Here is an 11,150-nt window from a genome sequence, read left to right as displayed (position 1 = left end):
ATATAATAGTTTTTATTATTTTATTTCTATTTTATTCTCATCTAGATGGTATAGATGGTATATGATATTGATGATATATTATTGATAGTGTACATGATATGGTATAGATGGTGTAGACAATATGGTATAGATGGTATATGATGTAGATGGTAAAAATAATAAATGGTATAGATGGAATAGATGATATATGCTGTAGATGATATATGGTATATTGTATTTGATTTGATTATACCTGATGGAATATTAACTATCACATGTCATATAGTTTTCATTGATTTATTCCATATTAGTCAGAAGGATATATTATTATTGTTGTTATTATTATTATTATTACTTCTTTCTTTCTTTTCATTTTATTTTGTTACAATGGTTCCATAGTTTAGTCCAGAAATATTTGGAAGAAGAATGCCTATAGTAGTCTCATGGATATTGACTGCATTATTTATATTTATTGGTTGCAGTTTTAAATCCCCACCACAAGGCGGCGCTGCTGTTCATTAGACTTGTACCTGACTGTGCACCTGCATCAGGGACCTTGGACTGCACACGGACCATCTATTTCCAGCTGATTCTTGTGCACAACTGAAATGATGCAAAAGTGCAAGAAGGTAGATTCCAGTTCAGTCTGCAGGAGATTTAATTATTATAAAAGATTTCATGTTATTAATTTGTATTATTCTACCTGAAGATAAGTCTTTAAATTACAGTATAATATCAGCGATGCACAAATGAATGCTGCAAGAGTGAATAAAACACTGCTAATAACTCCTTTTACTCTTTAATGTTTTCATTTCAATAATATTCACCACACACTGTGCTCTAATTCTGACTTTTACTTTAACCCACATTCACACACTCATCCTGTCACTGTGTTTACATAACAAAAAAAAGATTTTTATTGCTAAGAAAAGCTGTCAACTCGTGATAACACTAGGCTTGCTCATAAATTTAAAGTAATTGGATGTAAATTTATAAATAACTATTATATATTTCCATTTCATTTCCATACCCAGTTAATATTTATACATTTAGGGCTACTGTTATTCATTAAAAGAGCAGTTTGTAAGGTTTGGAGCTTTTTTTTTTTTTTTTCAAGAAAAAGTGGGTGGAGTTCAGTAGCTCTGTTTCAGCTGGGGGCGTGTCTAGTTTTCTGGGCCAGAAAAATTTAAACAGACCCCAGAAATGAAGAAATTATCCATAATGGATGGTAAATGATTATCTGACGATTATTACAGGTCTCTAAATAATTTTAAACAGTACAAACTTATTTATGCCATTAATTCCTTACTTGACAATAATGAACACTAATTTATCTGTAAGTTACCTATTTGTCAATAATTATTTGACAAAGTTAATTATTAGTAAAGCTAATTAATTATAATAGCATGGATATAATAACATGAATAGAAATGACTTGAGTTAAAATACATGCCAGGCTATTGTTTTGTCCAGGACACCAACTATTTTGAAATAATAATAATAATAATACAATTTAATAAGCATAAATAACAAACACACATACATACATACATATACTACATATCATTTTATTAATCAATAAATAATTACAAGTTAAATTAAAATGAAGTATTAAAAAGAATTGTAAATAAATAATAAACGCTATAATAATAAGTGCATTAATTGATTGATTGATTGATTGATTGATTGGAGCAAGTAAAGGTCATCTGTACGTGCGAATCGACTCCCCCGAGTCATTTTAAAGAGTCGTTCGAAATGAACCGACTCCTTCGTGATTCCTCGACTCCTCCGTCACTCCTGTTTCTGCATCTCGGGATATCGCAGTGATGCCCTTTATTTCCGGTTTCTCCTCCTCTCTGTCTTGTACCCGTTGCTCCTGTTGCTCCTGTTGCGTTGATCCCCCAGGAGTCGAGTCGAATAATCGAGTGATGCGATCAGGATGTGACTCCGTGCATCAGATCCGTCCCTGTTACATTTGGTTTATTTCTCGCGAGGTTTTGCTGCAGGGTTGCCAGATTGATGATGTCCGTCCACTAACCCGGTCACGTGTAAAATCAGATCATAATCATCAGACATCTACAGGACGAAAGCACTTTCCGTGATTGAAACGAGGGGAAAGAAACAGGGACACGGAAAGAGGTGGATCGTGCAATCTGGCAACTCTGAGGAGCTCTCGCGCGCCCCGCGCGTCATGCTGCAGAGCGCAGCGGCGTGACGTCAGCGCACCGGAGCGCGCGAGCTCGGCTCCGCGGGAGGAAAATACCGGGGGATAGACCGAGAGAGGTGAGGAGAGACCTTTTCATCTCAACGTGTCTGACCTTTTTTTTTTTTTTTTTTTTTATCCCTTCAATTGTTTTCCGACATGGCGTGTTGGTGTGGAAGAGCTCGTGCGCAGTGGCTGTGCGTCCTCCACGGCGCGCGCTTTCCGGTATACCGGGGTATTATAGAGGAGCGCGAGCCGCACCGGAGGGGAGGAGAGGGGAGGGGGAGAGATAGAGAGAGAGAGAGAGAGAAATGGTGCAAAACCTGGCTGGCATCACATCACCATCACCATCACCATCACATCACCACCGGGCATGGATAATCAGAGAGGTTGGAGATTGAATATTATGATGTTATGATAAACAGGGCCGGTTCCGGTTGCCTGTTGGTTGCAGTTGATGAGGATGCCTTAATCAATGGCTCGCGCTCTTGGACCTGATACAGAAAAAAAAAAAAAAAAAAAAAAAAATCAGGATGTGATTTGCATCTTAGTGGGATGGAGGCTTCAGCCTCACTCTGTAAGCATGAAGGGTTGATTGATTTGATCGAGTTCGATTTAATCGACGTGTATCGATTTTGTATCGACTTTACCTGCTAAACAGATCAGAGTGTGGGGAAAAGAATAAAATAAGCTGTCGTACACCCTGTATTATTACCATTGCAGCCTGTAGAAACAGTGCAGACTTTAAGAGAATATGTTGACCTTGTAGTAAAGATTAGTAAAAGACAACATCTCTAGAGAATGTCCAAATGAATGAAGTTCCCGTTTACATCTGCATCGTTTGTGCATCCTGCGTATCAGCGATATTTATATTAAAATTAATCAGATGTAAATGCATCCAGGATGCAGAACATTTCAATCGAATCATCGCTCAAATCAATGTTAGCCTCAGGTCTAAATTCTTCTCTCCAATCCTTCTGTAACAACCAAAACGCGTCCAGATGTTATTACAACATCTGTGACTGCTGAAGCTTCCGCCTTCAGGAGATTAAAAATCGTCGTCTTTTGCACAGGACAACTAAAACCGTTTTTTTTCTTCTTTTTCCCCAGAGATTATATTCCACTAATATCTGTGCCGAACTCTATGACAGAATGTGTGATAACATGACGTGTGTCCTTCATGTGAGTTTATAGGATAAAGATCCTCTAACGATAGACCTGCGATTAAAGAACGTTTCTTTCGTCAGCGCTTACGTCACCATTTTGTGATCGTGGAGAAAACAGTCTCGCGTGAGCACGAACATTCTTCAACGTGAGCTTGAGGTAATAATGAGTTTTTCTGTTCGTTAACACGTTTTGATTACGTTTCGGCATCACCGCTACCGTATTTGTAGCTGGAGTCACGGGAGTTTGTTGTCATCCCACTGGATGCTTTTAGACGAGTGTCGTACCAGCCCTCACACTCAGATTTTAATAAAAACTTTTCCGATCCTTCTATAATATTTTCGGCCGCCGTTGTTGGTCGCAGTGGCACTAAATCGGCTGCCGATAAGGTGAGCGCGTCACATTATGCGTTCTAAGACCAACGATCTCAGAAACGACACAGGAAATTGGTGGTTAAGTGTTTTGAGCTGATTTGCATATCACACATCCTCCAGGATATCAATCTGGCTAATTTAGTAAAATAAGTGAATGTGGTTACAATTTTATCAACAATCGACCAGGTTGAAATGGGCTCTAATAGTAAAAGTAGTATCGTCTGTACTTTTTAGCGTAGGCTATTATCTATAGCAGCGGTTCTGAAACAAGGGACCCCTTTAACTGTAAAATAAATTCTATTGACCCCTCAGTATGGATTTGATTCATGAACTTAAATATGTCAAATAATAATTTTTGGAGCTTTCTATTCCTGAACTTTCCACTGATAGAAAAATTGATCTGTGTTGACTTTGGTGCTTGGACCCCTAAATATAATAACTTTGATAATGGGGGTTGTGATTTCCACCATTGTAACAAAATAAAAAAAATAAAAATATTCACTGACCCCCTGTCTATGCTGGGGTCGCCTGGTCCCCGCTTTGAGAACCATTGAGCTAAAGTGTTTATATACATGAACAGATTGGCAACTGGGTAAAGATACAAATTCCACAGCGAGGATAAATCAGCTATAATTCACTACCTTCCAATCAAATCAGAGAACTACTAAATGCTTCACCTGTTCAGGAAGAACAATGCTAAATATTCATCGCACCTGAAACTATACTGCCATTATTATCATATTATATTATGATCTCTCACTCTCTCTCTCTCTCTCTGTCTCTCCTGATTGGCTGATGGCTCTTGCCAGTCACTGTGTAGTCAGACTTCTTTTGTGCTTAAACTTGAGATGTGATGATGTTTGCTGTATCTCAGCTGTCTAATAATGTAATGCATACACATTATTACAGCAGCTCCGGAACTTCAAAATGTACAATATTTTATTAATCTGGGAATCAATATTTACTTTTTTCTTTTCATTTTTATAAAAAATAAAAAAATACTGAATTTGGACCATCCCTCTACTTTCAAGCCCCGCAATTTTGCCTGCAGAAATGGTTTTCTGTAATAACAAGATAAACAGCATTATTTTATTTATATTTAGAAGTGTGCTCCATTTTCTTTACTAAACTGGGAATAATTCAGCGGCATCACCACATCCCTTGTGTGTTATAGTCCACACTTTTGCTTACTTAATGTGGTTGTAAAACGAAACCATCCACAGACACGGATCAGATCTCGAGGCTTGGCGGTGATGGGATAAATGTGCGACCAGATGAAACTGAAGATATCACATTGATCGCTTTAAGTTGTCCTTTCTGCTATCTGGTTTCTGCTCCATATTGCTGTAATGAGAAAGTCTGTTGGTTAGAGTGCCATATTTGGTCATTTCCTGCATCAGATTCTTTATTGATTTCAGGCTCAGGTTTTACTACACTGCATATTTTACATTTGACCTTCCACATATTCAGTCAGTGTCTCTATTTATTACAAAACTATTGGACATCAGCCAGTGACAATGCTGACCAGCATAATGATAGCAGGTCTGTTTTGGACTTCATTGACTTTTGGGTTTAAAGCCACAAATACTGAATGTAATAGATCAATACACACATCTATAAAAATGAAAGGGATACACACACACCAGTTATCCCAGTGAGCACCGATTGACCATTACAGGGCCGATCTGATGACAATGTTGTCCCAAAATACGTCTTTTTATCTATATTATGTATACTATAGACATCTTTTGATGTTGTTTCTCCCCGTTTTAGTACGTAGACTCACGAGATACAATGTCTGTCATTAGTGTTCACTGGCAAGATCCATCTACGTTCACGCTAGCAGCGATTTTTCAGTTTATTTCGCTCAGGTCGCTCTATGAGTTTCACTGGTCGTTGCACTATCATAGCTAGCTGTAAAACCTCCCATGTGACCACGAATCAGATTTCGTTTTGCTTTTCTGCGTGATTGAGAATTCAGAGGTTCAGGAGCTGTACGAAGAGTACGAAGAAATAATGTCTAGAACCAAAAAAAATGCTGATATTGTTTCATAATAATTAAAGGAGAAAAGAACCCTGTCCCTCACTTTCACTGGTAGTCTTTATATAGCATCACTTCTCATTTGCATAAACTTCAATCAGTTTTTTTGTTTTGTCGTTGTTGCTCCGCCCCCATGTGCAAAATATGCTAGCTCATTGAAAACGAATGATTTCTGGCTGCATTGTTGTGTCCCGTCATTGTTGGCATGAACTCACAGCTAGACTAAATCCATATAACAGGTCAAATGTGAAAGTTAATAAGATACAGAATATTTTTTTAAGGATCTATACATTATAGACCTTCCAAATCACAAAAACCTGGTTTAAGAGGTGTTGTATGTGTGCTTGACTTGCTTTAGTCTTCTTAACTTTGTAACAGAAAAATCATAATTTTCACATTTTTCATGGGATTTTCATACATTTTTTTATTAAACACACAAAATACAGCACACACAGTCTGGACCATTAGAGTAGTTATCTGCAAATATTAGGATTGTTAATTAAATAATATTTATTCCCCATACAGGTTTCTGTGCCGTGTTGTTTTGCCAGTTACGGTATTGTAATTACGTTTAATTACATCTACAGGCCATTATAGAGTTCGTCTTGGCACGCGGCAGTGTGCTGCTTTTGCTCTGGAGGTTTTAGTGGACTGTTAGCATGAGCTGTGGATAATGAAAGATAATTCGTTCAATGGAAAAGCCCTGAGATCGATAGGAGCCAGTGTAATCGCTAGATACGGTAGTCCAGTCCTCGGAGACACCGTTTTTAGTCCGAGGCCATTAGAAGAGAGCGAAAAGAGAGGATCATTTTTAAAAGTAAAAAGGTTCTGACAGTTTGATGCTTTTGGGAAATTAGGATTTGACTTGCTGATGCCCCTATAATTTGTCCTGCACTTTTAGGGGAAAAAAAAAGTGCTTTTTTAATGCTTTATAATGATTTCTTTCTTCCATCTCTAATAGCTAGTGGGATGATTTGCATATCGAATGTGATTGGTCGAAGCATTGAAGCATAGTTTGTGACATCACAGTATAACACTAACTAAATAGTTTTGATTGTTGTGGTAATAACTAACATTAGCTAGGTTAGGTAGTTAGATTTGCTTGCAAGTTTTGTGGCTAAAAGTTTCTGGGTACCATGTTGTCATCTTTGAATAATTTGCATATCAAATGTGATTGGTCCAAAGCAGTGAAGCATAGTTTGTGACATCAGAGTGTACAAGTACCATAACAATCAAAACCATTTTATTAATAAACCAACATTAGCTAAGTTAGCTAGCTAGATAGCTTTGTTTGCAGGTGCTATGGTTAAAAAATATACAGGTTTCAGCTCTCGTCCTTGAAAGATTTGCATATTGAATGTGATTGGTCAAACAGATATGTGTGACATCACAATGTATCATTACCAGATTAATCAAAACTCTTTTATTACTAACTTTAGATAAGTTAACTAGATACCGTAGCTTTCAGGTTCTGTGTGGTTTCCTGGTACCGTTTTCATTGATAAATTGAATAAATTGCATACCATTCACTAACATTAACTTTAAGCTTTAACATTTAGCTAGCTTAGCTTGCAGATTCTGTGGCTAAACGTTTCTGAGATGTCATGCTCTAATTAATTTGCATATTGTGACATCACAAACTGCACTTATGCATATTAATATTACAGAAAAAGCCTCTGTTATAAATAGAAAGCTGTGCATTTAGTGTTAGTGTTAGCAAATTTGAAAAATGTAGCTCTTGCAGCAGTGATGGATATGAGTAATCAGAGGATTAGCCTGTAATACCGTTAGCAGTAATGTTAAAGCGTTAGCACTGAAGCTTTCTCACTCAGTAGCACATCAGGTATGTGAGGCTCTGTGTGAAGTCGACCTTCACGTCCACTGCGGTCTAATTAAACTGCACCCTCACGGTTCGTCCGAGTCCTTCATAATCATTTACTGTCTGTACTCCATCCTGTCTCTCCATCCTTCTCTCAGTTTTCACGCTCATCCCGTAAACCAATCATCAGTGACTCATCTAATTTGCAGATCCCGTCTCGTCTGCGCTACGCAGTCACGTACAGCATCCACAGCAACAGCAGGTGTTCGTCACTGGGATAAAATCAGCGAAGGTTTTGCGTCGCTGTCTGTTTGCTGGGCCTCAAAGTCCTGATGTGAATCTTAACGCGAGTCTTAAATCAGACATTTCTTACTCCACGTCTCTCACATCAGATTTCCCTCGAGGATTCTTCTTCAGGTGTAACAACAACCAGGTGTTTCATACAATAACGTTTTAGTGTAGAATTAATTTAAAAAGATAAGTTTGTAAAATTTTCTGAAATGAAATCATAGATTTTACTATGATGAGAATAAAGTCACAATATTTAGAGAAGAAAGTGGTAATATTTCAAGAATAACAATATTTTGATAATAACATCATAAAATTTCAAGATTTCAAGACCCAATGGTACAAAATGTGGGAAAATTGAGTATAAAATCATATTTCAAGAATAAAATAATTTTAGAAATATATAACATTTTGAGAAATAAAGTGGTAGGTTTAAATATTATGAGAATAAAGTCACAACATTTTGAGAAAAAAGTGGAATATCTTGACTTAATGGAATAACAATTTTTCAAGAATAAAATCTTAAGGTACAAAGAAGTAATATTTTGCAAATAAAATAGAAATATTTTGATAATAAAGTCGCGAAAGTACAAAAAAGTGATAATATTTCAAGAACTGACCTTGATGAAATTTCATTCTAACGTGAAATGAACTCAAAACAACGAAAATAAATATTTTTAACATTAAAGGCTGTAATGTAAAACAGTTAAAAATGCAAATGCATCAGAAAAATTTAAACAGAATTTAAAAAAGAAATAAAATAAGCTTCTACATTTATTTTACTGGAATTTCCGGGATTAATGATTTGCAGATTATTGTTGCGAATATATTTTGGAAGTAAAATCTTGGATTGAGTTTCCCTTTAGTGTTTCAGAATGGAGAAAACTCCAGTTTTAAGATTTCATATTATAATTTCAGACCTGAGTAGGAATTATCAGGAGACTTTTTAGAGCAAATTTTGGCTGTAGGCATCTTTCTTATCCCTGAATCCCTGGAAGAGGCCGGAAAATAATAGAAAGCCATTTTGGAATTTAAAGACTGCAAGCCAATTTAATTCCTAGCGTCGGCGCTGATAAGGTCTTGGAGGACTTTGAGAGAAGGACGAGGATTCATTACGGCACAATAAGGTCAAAGAAAAGACCAAACAGAAGGCAATTACAGAGTGAAAGTCCTGTGCAGTCCACGGGTTATGTGAAGACGTGCAGTACCCGAGCATATTAGCTAACTCATGGCTCTGAATCAACATCTCGTTTATGTATTTGTATGGGAGAGGAAGCGTCGCTATGGTAACCGGACTTTAAGCTGGGCGCCGACAGTGTCAGATGTGGCCTTGGTTTTTGAAAGAGTGAAAGAGTGTTCTCAGAAGCGAATTCTTCTCGTGAGAGCTTCTTCAGTGAGATATCAGCTTTTAGGACAGAGATCATGAAGCTAGGCATTGTGGGAGAAAACAGGAAAGCTGATCCTGGATCAGAGGCTTACGGTACGACAGGATTTTCCCCTACAGCTTCTATTACAAGCAGGAGAAGTGACAGGTGCCGTGTTTTGTAGATGTTTGTTCTCTGTGATGTGAGTTGATTTGTTGCGGTGGTGTGTGCGGTGTTCAGTTGCTGACTGTTTAAGCAGCTTGATTAATTACAGACATACTGTTGAGAGTGTGTGTGTTTGTGTAGCAGGCTGCTCCCAGTCCCACCGGGAAAACTCATTTCTTTGTTTAATTTATACAGCCTGTGTTCTGCCTTTAAAAACCTTCAAAGCTTTTCTCATTTCCTTTTCAGAAAAGGGTTCAAGTAGAACCACTTTACGAAAGCTACCAAAGAAACATCTAAAATCAAAATTAATATTTAATAGGAATAACACATGCATTGTGATATTTTGAGCACAAACATGCAGAGGCAAAAAAAATGAGTGCAATTCATTTTTTTCATGAAAATGCTGATAATTCGTAATTAGCAGCACAATTAATATTTGACACCTGATGAAATATAAAAATGCAGGAAAAAATAATGCATTTCATCTTTGTGTTTGTACCGCTTTGTTTTGCCACATGCCTTTGTTTTGGTTTTGTCTCCACCCCTACCGTTTGATTATAATTATCCTTGTTTAACCCTGACTACCTGTTTCGTGACCCAGACTATGGACTGACTACGATTTCTAGATTGGCCACAACAACCACACTTGCGTCCTGCCTCATCTTACATCTTAGATTCTCAAACATATGGCATTTTAAAAAATATTCCTTAGGAGTGTCAATAATTCAATTCGTTTTTACTATTATTTTAAAAAAGTAGTTCTAAGCTGATTTTTTTGTTGTCGTTTAAAAAGGAAAAGTAGTTTCTCTTATTGTTTGAGCAGATAATGTTCATGTTTCCTCATACAATCATTTTTGCTCATTTTTACAAAGGGTGCAAATAATTCGCCAAGGCACTCAAGTTCACTGATTTGAATTAACATTAGCAAAGACTTTCCATTACACGTTGGCTGTTTTGGTCTCAGTGTCAACATTTTGAGGTCTAATCAGTCACTGATGCTATTCCAGTTCATCCCCTGCTCTGTAGAGACTGCCCTTTTCCCTCATGACACCATCAGTCTATAGACTTACACATCATTAATTAGATTTACTGATTTGTGAAGGATCATCCTCCTGACTGTCTTACTGGGTTAATTGAATCTGTAACAGAGAATGTCACTCAAAGACTAATTGCCCAATCCAAATGCCGCTGGATGCAGCCCACTAGCCTCCACATTTTCCCTTTCGCATTCCAGCCAGATTAAATAGTTCTCAGAGCTTTCTTCTTGTAGTACAGTAGTATTCAGTAGGGATATTGGGGTAGGCTGGTGCATTTCAGACTTCCAGGTCATTGAAGCTGCCAGAAATGTTTTAAAGCTGGTGTTTTGGGATAGCTGAACTATCTAGAGCCAAGGCTAAGATTGAAAAATGTTTTGTTTGTTTTTGTTTAAAAAAAAAAACTGGGCAATTGGGGATCTTCCATAACCAGTGGAGATAATCTACTATAGAGCAGAGGTACCAGCATTTAATGTTTAGCCATAGCATTTACAAGTTTTGACCCCTTGCTATGGCAATACTGGAGACTCGCTTTTCTGCTTTCTCAGCTAAACAAATTTCACCTGGTGGAAAATCCAATTTACTGAATGGGAAAGGGAATGGGTCCATCTCCTGAATGCTCTCTAGCATGTCATATTGGTGATATTGGTGATATGAGGGTCAGCTCTGTCCTTTTCTCTGGAGGAAAACTGCTTAAACATGGTTGAGGGTCATGTGTA

At 37.3% G+C, this 11,150-nt stretch overlaps 1 protein-coding gene across 2 annotated transcripts in view; it reads left to right on the top strand.

Moving 5' to 3' along the window:
• Positions 1-1,987: 1,987 nt before the first annotated feature.
• Positions 1,988-11,150, top strand: part of fbxo41 (F-box protein 41) — a 40,976-nt gene continuing 31,813 nt past the window's right edge. Inside the window, exon 1 of one of the 2 annotated variants that reach the window (XM_026945360.3) lies at positions 1,988-2,262. The gene's annotated coding sequence lies outside the window, so the exon portion shown is untranslated. Of the gene's footprint in view, positions 2,263-2,287; positions 2,572-11,150 lie in introns of those variants that run through there. The other variant, XM_034301282.2, reaches the window with a different exon arrangement.

Source organism: Pangasianodon hypophthalmus, chromosome 28 (assembly GCF_027358585.1).
Source record: "Pangasianodon hypophthalmus isolate fPanHyp1 chromosome 28, fPanHyp1.pri, whole genome shotgun sequence".
Classification (NCBI taxonomy): Eukaryota; Metazoa; Chordata; class Actinopteri; order Siluriformes; family Pangasiidae; genus Pangasianodon; species Pangasianodon hypophthalmus.
The sequence above is the reverse complement of the archived record's forward strand: the minus strand, read 5'-3'. Positions and strand labels throughout refer to the sequence as shown.